We start from the raw sequence: 8778 nt of genomic DNA on the forward strand, positions 1-8778 counted from the left end.
ATTTCTTTAAGATCTTAATTATAAAACAGTAGGGGAGGGAAGAAAGAGAACTAAAAGAAAACAGAGTTGCAAAAGCAAAATAAGACAAAAATATTAGTCGGGTGCAGTGGTTCACGCCTGTAATCACAGCATTTTGGGAGGCCAAGGGAGGCGGATCGCTTGAGGTCAGCAGTTCGAGACCAGTCTGGCCAATATGGTGAAACCCTGTCTCTATTAAAAATACAAAAATTAGCTGAGTGTGGTGGCACACACCTGTAATCCCAGCTACTTGGGACTCTGAGGCACAAGAATCAAGAATCACTTGAACCTCAAAAGCGGAGGTTGCAGTGAGCCAAGATCGCACCACTGCACTGTAGCCTGGGCGACAGAGCAAGACTCTGTCTCACAAAAAAATAAATAAATAAATAAGGCAAAAAAAATCTAAAAATCGTTTATAAGCATGTCCACACAGTCACCTAAGAACTTTCTCCCTTACATTAAAAAAAAAAAAAAATCTAGCCAGGCAGCGTAGTGGCACACATCTGTAGTACCAGCTACTCAGGAGGTTGAAGTGGGAGGACTGCTTGAGCCTAGGAGCTTGAGTCCAGCCTGGGCAATACAGTGAGATGCTGTCTCAAGAAAAAAACAAAAAGGAAATTCCAGGCCGGGTGTGGTGGCTCACGCCTGTAATCCCAGCACTTTGGGAGGCCAAGGCAGGTAGATTACCTGAGGTCAGCAGTTGAAGACCTTCCTGGCCAACATGGCAAAACCCCATCTCTACTGAAAATACAAAAATTAGCTGGGCACGGTGGCAGGCACCTGTAATCCCAGCTACTTGGGAGGCTGAGGCAGGAGAATCACTTGAACCCGGGAGCCGGAGGTTGCAGTGAGCCGAAATTGCACCACTGCACTCCATCCAGCCTGGGAGACAGAGCAAGACTCCATCTCAAAAAAAAAAAAAAGAAAATTCCAGAGATTACTCAGCCCACTATCATCTGATCAATAAAAATAAACAGATTTCAAACAAATACTTACACACTACAAACAGCAATAGTACTAAAATCTGTCAATTATTTAAGGAATGTTTGTCATTGACAAACAGAACACATTTTGTTATGATAACTCACACTGAATCAAATACATTCTAAAATCCATTAATCTTATATGCTAAGACATCAAGAGAAGCATTTCTTTGCAGTATTTTTTCAAAAATTTTTTTAAATGCCCCAATGCCACAAGAAATATTTTAACTGAAAAAAATCACACTTGAAAGACAACTAGTAGACAGACTGTCCTAATATCTGCTTCTTTTAGCAACAAACTTTGATTAGCCATTTATTCTAAAAGCCACACAGTGAAATTCTTAAAATTCTTGATTTCGGCCGGGCATGGTGGCTCACGCCTGTAATCCCAGCACTTTGGGAGGCCGAAGCGGGCGGATCACAAGGTCAGGAGATCGAGACCATCCTGGCTAACATGGTGAAACCCCGTCTCTACTAAAAATACAAAAAATTAGCCGGGAGTGGTGGCAGGTGCCTGTATTCCCAGCTACTCGGGAGGCTGAGGCAGGAGAATGGCGTGAACCTGGGAGGCAGAGCTTGCAGTGAGCCAAGATCGCACCCCTGCACTCCAGCCTGGGCAACAGAGCGAGACTCCGTCTCAAAAAAAAAAAAAAAAATTATTGATTTCACATTTAAACATAACAAGAAATAGGCTGCACACAGTGGCTCACACCTATAATCCCAGCATTTTGGGAGGCCAAGGCAGGCAGATCGCTTGAGGTCAGGAGTTGAAGACCAGCTTGGTCAATATGGTGAAATCCTGTCTCTACTAAAAATACAAAAATTAGCCGGGCATGGTGGCGTGCACCTGTAGTCCCAGCTACTCGGGAGGCTGAGGCACGAGAATCACTTGAACCCAGGAGGCAGAGGTTGCAGTGAGCCGAGATTGAGCCACTGCACTCCAGCCTGGGTGACAGAGTGAGACTGTCTTAAAAAAAAAAAAAAATTAATAAATAAAACAGGAAATAGACGTATTCAAGAGGGAAAAGGAAGACTTACTGAGTACCTACTATATGCTTGGTGCTTTACATAAAATTTTTTTTTAACTCCAATGATAGTCTTATGACGCAAATATTACCCCCAATTTTTTTTTTTTTTTGAGGCAGGGTCTCACTCTGTTGCCCAGCCTGAAGTACAATGGCATGATTACAGATCACTGCAGCCTCGACCTCCCAGGTTCAAGCGATCCTCCCACCTCAGCCTCCCAAGTAGCTAGGACCATAGGTGAATGCCACCACACTCAGCTATTTAATAATAATTTTGTCATTTTTGTAAAGACAAGGTCTCCTATGTTGCCCAGGCTGGTCTCAAACTCCTAGGCTCAACTGATCCTCCTACCTCCACCTCTGCCTCCCAATTATCCCCAATTGAGAGATGAAAATTCTGACAAGCTCTCAAACGTTAACTGACTTGCCCATAAATGACAGTTCAAAAGTTATAAGGCTAGAACTTGAATCCAGGTCTGTTAGAAATCTAGGTTTGAGAATCCATATTCTCTCCACTTAATGGATTTAAGATTCACAGATATAAAAGCCTATCTAAGGAAAAAGAATATTTAAAAGAATACAGTTATATATTCAAAGAGCTACACAATCTTACAGTTTAAGAAAAATCAAAACTGAGAAAAAGTATGCTCCAAAATTATTGCTAATTGTAAAAAAAAAAAAAAAAAAAAAAACACACACACAATTTTTAGCAAGCCAGCTGTCTATGACAGGACAGCTAGTCCATTCCTCACTGTACATGTAAAATTACACTTCAGTTGCCCGCTGGATGACCCCACTGCCAAAATATGCCAGCAACATAATTCACATTAAAACCCAGAGGCCTAACACTATTTGGAAAGTGCTTTACATGTTTACTATACCTATCCCAAGCATATTTACCACTCATAATTCATAGGCCATTTTCAGCAAATATATTTTGTTCTATCATATTATTTTCTGCCACTCTAAAATCATATTAAATGTATAAAACAAAAACACCTACCTAAATATAACATCTCACAAATAAACCTTAGTAGTATTATGTTATTTTGAACTTGTCTATTGTATGAATGAAACTATGCCATAATTGTTTCTATAACATAAATTATGTATGTTCTTTCTACAGGATCAAAATTCCAATACCTACACTCCTTGTATGTCTAAAGATACACACAAAATAGGTACAGAAACCTATATGTTAAAGGGCTTCCCATGTAAATTAAATCCTCTATGAGCTGGATTAGTGACTAGAAGAAGGCATGAGGCAGCTTGTAGAGTTCTAGTGATATTCTATATCTTGATGTAGATGTTAGTTACACTGGTATGTTCTTAGAGAAAATTCACTGAGCTATATATTTACCAGCTGTGTACTTTTTGTATATTTTATAATTTATAAAGTCTTATATTTTTAGGCTGGGCACAGTGGCTCAGCCGGTAATCCTAGCACTTTCAAAGGCTGAAGCAGGAGGATGGCTCTAGTCCAGGAGTTTAAGACCAGCCTGGGCAACACAGTGAGACCCTATTTTTTCTGAACTTATATTTTTTAAAATGCTCAATCTAAAAACTTGTTTTACTAAAGAGCACTGATATCATCCCTCTTACCAAAGTAGTCAAACCCTAGTGAAGAAAACAGACAAGTAATTAAGCTGTTTCATTAGAGGACTATGATAGAAGTAATTACTATGTGCTACAGGAGCACATAAGAATGGTACCTAACTTAATCTGAAAAGAGGTAAAGGAAAGCTTCCTGAAGAATATACACCTGAACTGAATCCTAAAGGTCAGACAGAAATTAGCCAAGCAAAGAAAGGGGAAAGTGGAAATCAGGGAAATAGAACATCAAATGTAAAAGACAAGAGAGAAAGCACGTTACCTGAGAGGAAGCCTAAAGTAAGAGTGGATTAAAGTATGTAAGGAAGACAGCAAGTGAAGAAAAGCTAGAGAATTAAGAGTTAGATCATGAATGATCTCCTACACATGCCATGCTACAGTTTAAACTCTATCCTGAAAGCAATGAGACAGCTTTTTTGAAGATTGTTCAGTAGGAAAGGACATGATTTGATTTTTATCTGTACTATGCATGTCAAAATTATGATGTGGGCCATGCTCACAACCCCATTTTGAGGTAAATTAGCCTGCACACTGTCCCATACTTTCCACCATTAAGATCTTTCCTGATACCCATATATACATACAAACACACAGCCAACAATAAATGGCCAAGAGTGGTGACATAACCTAAGTACACAGACTTGTTAGCAATCAATGAGAAAAAGAGCTGAGCCTAAGAAATTGTTTCTTGGGAATTCAAACCAGAAAATCCTAGGGAAAAGGAAGAGGTTAGCAACAGGAGCTAACCTCTTTTAAAACGTTTTAAAACAATTGCAGCCAGGAGGCAAGATGTTGGCATGGGGGTCACATAGTAGTTATAAGGAGCAGAAATTAGTAATAAATGGAAGCTATGACATAGGGGGAAAAAACTGGAGAAGAAAGAAACGGTATCTAGGACAAGCTAACAACAATGGAGCACTGGAGTGAGGTCTCCAGCTTTATTAGGTTCTTGTTCTTCTTGAGAGCAAGTTTTATTAGGTTCTTGTTCTTCTTGAGAGCAAGTTAACTTTTCCTGGGTTCCCTTGTGTATGGTTCCTTTCAATAAGCACTTCATTACTTAAGGTAACTTGAGTCTCTTCCCTGCAAGTGAAAGAGCCTGACTAAAAGAGCATTTTAGAATACTTACTCCAACAGCAGTCAAGAGAATGAACTGGAGGGCATGACGAGAGGCAGAAGACAGAAGGCAAGATGACCACTCAGCATTACAGAAGCCCAACAAACAGATATTTTGAGTTAAAATAAGATAGAGGCAACAAAAAGTAATAAGGAATGACCTGAAATATCATGAGGGAAAACATACAAGGCAGTGACAGACTGGATGTTGGCAGTGAAGTACAGAGTGAAGCGGAGGGCAATTCCCAGGTTCCTGAAGGTTTCATGAGGAAAGAGTGGTGCCATTAATCAAGGTAGGAAATCGGGGGGAAGAAAAAATTTTGTTGCAGTTTCTGTCTCCGGCTCTCTCTCCACTGTTTTTGGGGGGAGGGGAAAGAGGCAGGAAGAGTTTTGTTTCCTAAATGTTTGGATTGAAGTGTTTGTGAAATGTGAATCAAAGTGGTGATATCCATTAGGCAGTGCTTTTACAGGGGTCTAGAGCAAAGGCAAGCACTCTAGACAGCAGTTCTAGACTTAGGAATCAATACATTAAGTCAATATTGTGGTTTTTAAAATGTCTGAAAAGTCTTTGACTAATATTTATTTCAAACTGAGTTAACATAACCAAAAATCACTCCAACTAAAAACCTTAATATTCTTGGCAAATCATATTTTCAAACCTCCTACATTTCTCTGCTATTAAAGACTGAACAAACTTCCACATAGTATAATCCAAATGATTAGGAAAGATGGAGTTTATATCGCTAACTTCTATTGAGGTACTTGTTAAAAAAATCTAAGTTTACCCAATTTCCCTCAGGAACTATATACTACTAAAATAACTAAGGGAAAACAACTGTTAAAAATTCATATATTAGATAGTGAATCTCACTGTTAATGCTTAAACTAGAATAAGTTTTTTTAAGGCACTAAATCATGTAATTTACTAATTTAAATATTCAACTCTACCTGTAATTTAAATGTTGGGTTTCCATCCTAAAACCTTTTCTCCTCCCTTCTGTATGATTTTGCCTCCAAAATCTACTGCTATCAACCCAGAACCTGATACTAAGCTTCAGCCACAAATCCAACTGCCTAATGGTCATCCTACATCTGACAGAACTACAGTCACCTAAACTGAACATGTCACAAATTAACCCCTCTATCCTTCCTCCTTGACAAAATAAAAACAAAATCCCACTCCTTCATGGGAATCCCCACCTCAATGAAAGGCACAAGCCAGAAACCTAGATTTTATCCTGTATGCAACTTCTCCCCAACCCCAAATACAATAAAATCACCAACTCAACTCCGAATATCCAAGTTCAGATCCAGTCTCACCATTTGCCTGGATAACCCTAATATTCCTGGCCTTTAGTCTTACTCTACTCTTCAATTCACTGCAGCCGGAATGACTTTTTTAAGATGCAAATCTGATCATTCCAGTCCCCTGCTTTAAAATCCTTCAATAATTTAATAAATATTATAATCATCATCACAGCTAGTCACACTGTGGAAGCTCAGAGGTTCAATGAGAAATTTAGTTACATCCTTTCTGTAGGTTCAACATAAAAGAATCATCAGGAATTTTTTTCAACTCACAAAATTATTTAAACATACATATAACATCAGACACATTTAAAAGAAAAGCATGTAACATTGTTGGTAAAAGCAAAACACCAAAAATAACCTCCAGTCCACAAAAATGGAATACTATCCAGCCAGTAAATGAGGCACTTCCATATGTATTGTTAATAAATGACCTCTAGGATGTAGTATTAAGTGAAAAAAACAGGCTATGTATAGAATGTAAAGTATGCAACCATTTGTGTATAGTGTCTTAAAAATATAAATGTGTAGGTTTATGTATTGGAAATATCACAGAAAGGATACACATGAAGCTGGAAATAGTGGCTGCCTCTAAAGAGGAAAAATGGGTGGCTGGAGAGTGAAGGCGGAACAGAAACTTTTTACATTACTCTTCCGAAACTTTTGGCTTTTACGTCTAGTTATTATCTATAATTTTAATGTGATTTTCTCCTTCTGTTACTTTAACATTTTTTACTGTGTGTGTGTATGACTACAAAGACCTCTTTATATTTCATCTTTATACCAATATTAAAATTACGTACTGATCATTTGATGCAACATTACGTTTCTTTCTTGACAACTCAGGAGCTCAACTTCTACAAACATTTTATTCAACATTTTACTGCTATTGAGAAGGCTGTTGTTGGTAATGACCTCAGTGAACACTGTATGATTTCTGTACTTGCTTCTTGGAGAAGCAAGACAGCAGCACCAGGCAACAGAAGTTTATTATTAAACCGACATCGAAGCATTCAGGGATTAAGGAATGCTACAAATCTTATTTTTCTAGCAAATCCAAAAACAGTGAATCCAAAAAAAGTCCCCTAGTATCCTTTAAAAATAAAAATAAGAAACAGTTCTAGTATCTGCAGCAATCGACAAGGAGGTGAAGTAATACTACAAGACGACATAGTTATATCCACTAGTGCAACGTGATTTAATCCTTAGAGGTCCCTAAAACGTGAGTGCTGGACAACCTCACACGTTCTACACAGAACAGCCAAGACGAGGTGCAGGCTCTGTGGCCTTATAATGGCACACACACAACTGGCCCCATGCTTCCACAACTTCACTCTGCCTCCCGCTTTTTTCAGCCCAACCCCTCCAAACATGGGTCTCGGTCGGTCCCCTTAAGTCACAATGGAGGGAATACACTAGGCTAAGCAAATATTCCCTCAGGATTTCATGGCAAAGCCCTTTCAACCAAAGAAAGGATCGCGACTGAGGAGAAAGATAACAAGGTTTGCTTGAGGAGAGGTCTGTTGAGAGAGGCTACAGTCGGTGGTGGGAGAGAAGCCAAAGTCTGTGACGGTGTCTAGAGGGACTGACACCACATCTACCGGGAGTAAGAACACCATGACAGCGGCTATCTGAAAGCCGTGATGGCTAGGGTTAGTGCTAGTCGGCTTGGTGATGAGCGAGCTGGGAGGGGGTCTACTAAGAAGGGTAGGGCGAGGGGCAGATGGGGGACGCAATGGGTTAGAGGGCGGTCGAGACTTTGCCTGAGAACTGTAATCAGGTCAGCCCAAGGGAGGATGTAACGGAGTCTAGAAGCTCCATTAACAGTCCTAGGGGACTCTGAGGGGTACTAATGGGGTCTGCTGGGTTGGGGGGACCGTGACAGAATCTCCGGGGAGGCTGGAGGGCCGGAATGGTGCCCGGCCAATGGAAGATACGGGGAGTGGGGTCTACTGGGGATCCGGGCCCGTGATCTGGTGTTTGGGAGGCTCGGCGCAGACCCGCTCGCGGGGCGTCTCCGCTGGGACGGGGCGGGGCGGCCCGACCGGAGCCAAATAGCAATGCTGAGACGTGGGCCAGGACGGGCTGCAGGGCCGCTGGGCGGTTGGGCGGGTCTTACCTCGGGCTCCGCCGCGGTGGCCACCGCAGCCCCCTCCTCTTCGACGGAAGCTGCCTTCCACCCTCCGCCCCAGGGTCGGACCGGAGATGGCAGAAGAGGCCGAGGCCACCGAGGGTCGGACGGTTCCGGGAGGGTGGGCCCAGCAGCCTCAGGGTCCGGGCGAGCGGCCGCGGCGCATCCCCCGCCCTGTCAGAGAGACTCCGCCCGGCCTGAGCAGGCACATCCCCCCCCGCACCCCGCCCAGAGAGCACGCGTTGGACCGCCGCCTCAACCGCTGCCAGCGGCCGCCTCTGCCGGTGCAACTACTGCCTCTGCCGCCGCCTCTCGCGGTCCTGGCTGTCCTGTACTCTCTCAACAGACACAGCCAACCGCCGCCGCGTCCCTTGTCCGCTTCGGTCGCGCGCCCCCGACCCCGCGCACGCGGCCCCGCCCCGCGCGACTCCCCGGCTGCAGGCGAGCAGGCGCGCGCGCACTTACCTCCCACGCCCCCTACTGCCAGCACGGGTCGGCCCCGCCCTGTCCCGCCCCCGCACGTGACGCCACTGGAGAGTACAGCGTGCGCTTGCGCAGACACGCCCCATTTCCTAACGCCCCAGGCGGC

General features: G+C 42.8%; 1 protein-coding gene across 8 annotated transcripts in view; it reads right to left on the reverse strand.

The window, feature by feature from the left end:
• Window positions 1-8667, reverse strand: part of MYO9A (myosin IXA) — a 298032-nt gene extending 289365 nt beyond the window's left edge. For 4 of the 8 annotated variants that reach the window (XM_055098461.2, XM_063596766.1, XM_003818548.5 and 1 more), the window contains exon 1: window positions 8178-8659. The gene's annotated coding sequence lies outside the window, so the exon portion shown is untranslated. Of the gene's footprint in view, window positions 1-8177 lie in introns of all 8 variants that reach the window. The other 4 variants (XM_034939060.3, XM_008971875.4, XM_008971877.4 and 1 more) reach the window with 3 other exon arrangements.
• Between the last annotated feature and the right edge of the window lie 111 nt (window positions 8668-8778).

Source organism: Pan paniscus, chromosome 16 (assembly GCF_029289425.2).
Source record: "Pan paniscus chromosome 16, NHGRI_mPanPan1-v2.0_pri, whole genome shotgun sequence".
Taxonomy (NCBI): Eukaryota; Metazoa; Chordata; class Mammalia; order Primates; family Hominidae; genus Pan; species Pan paniscus.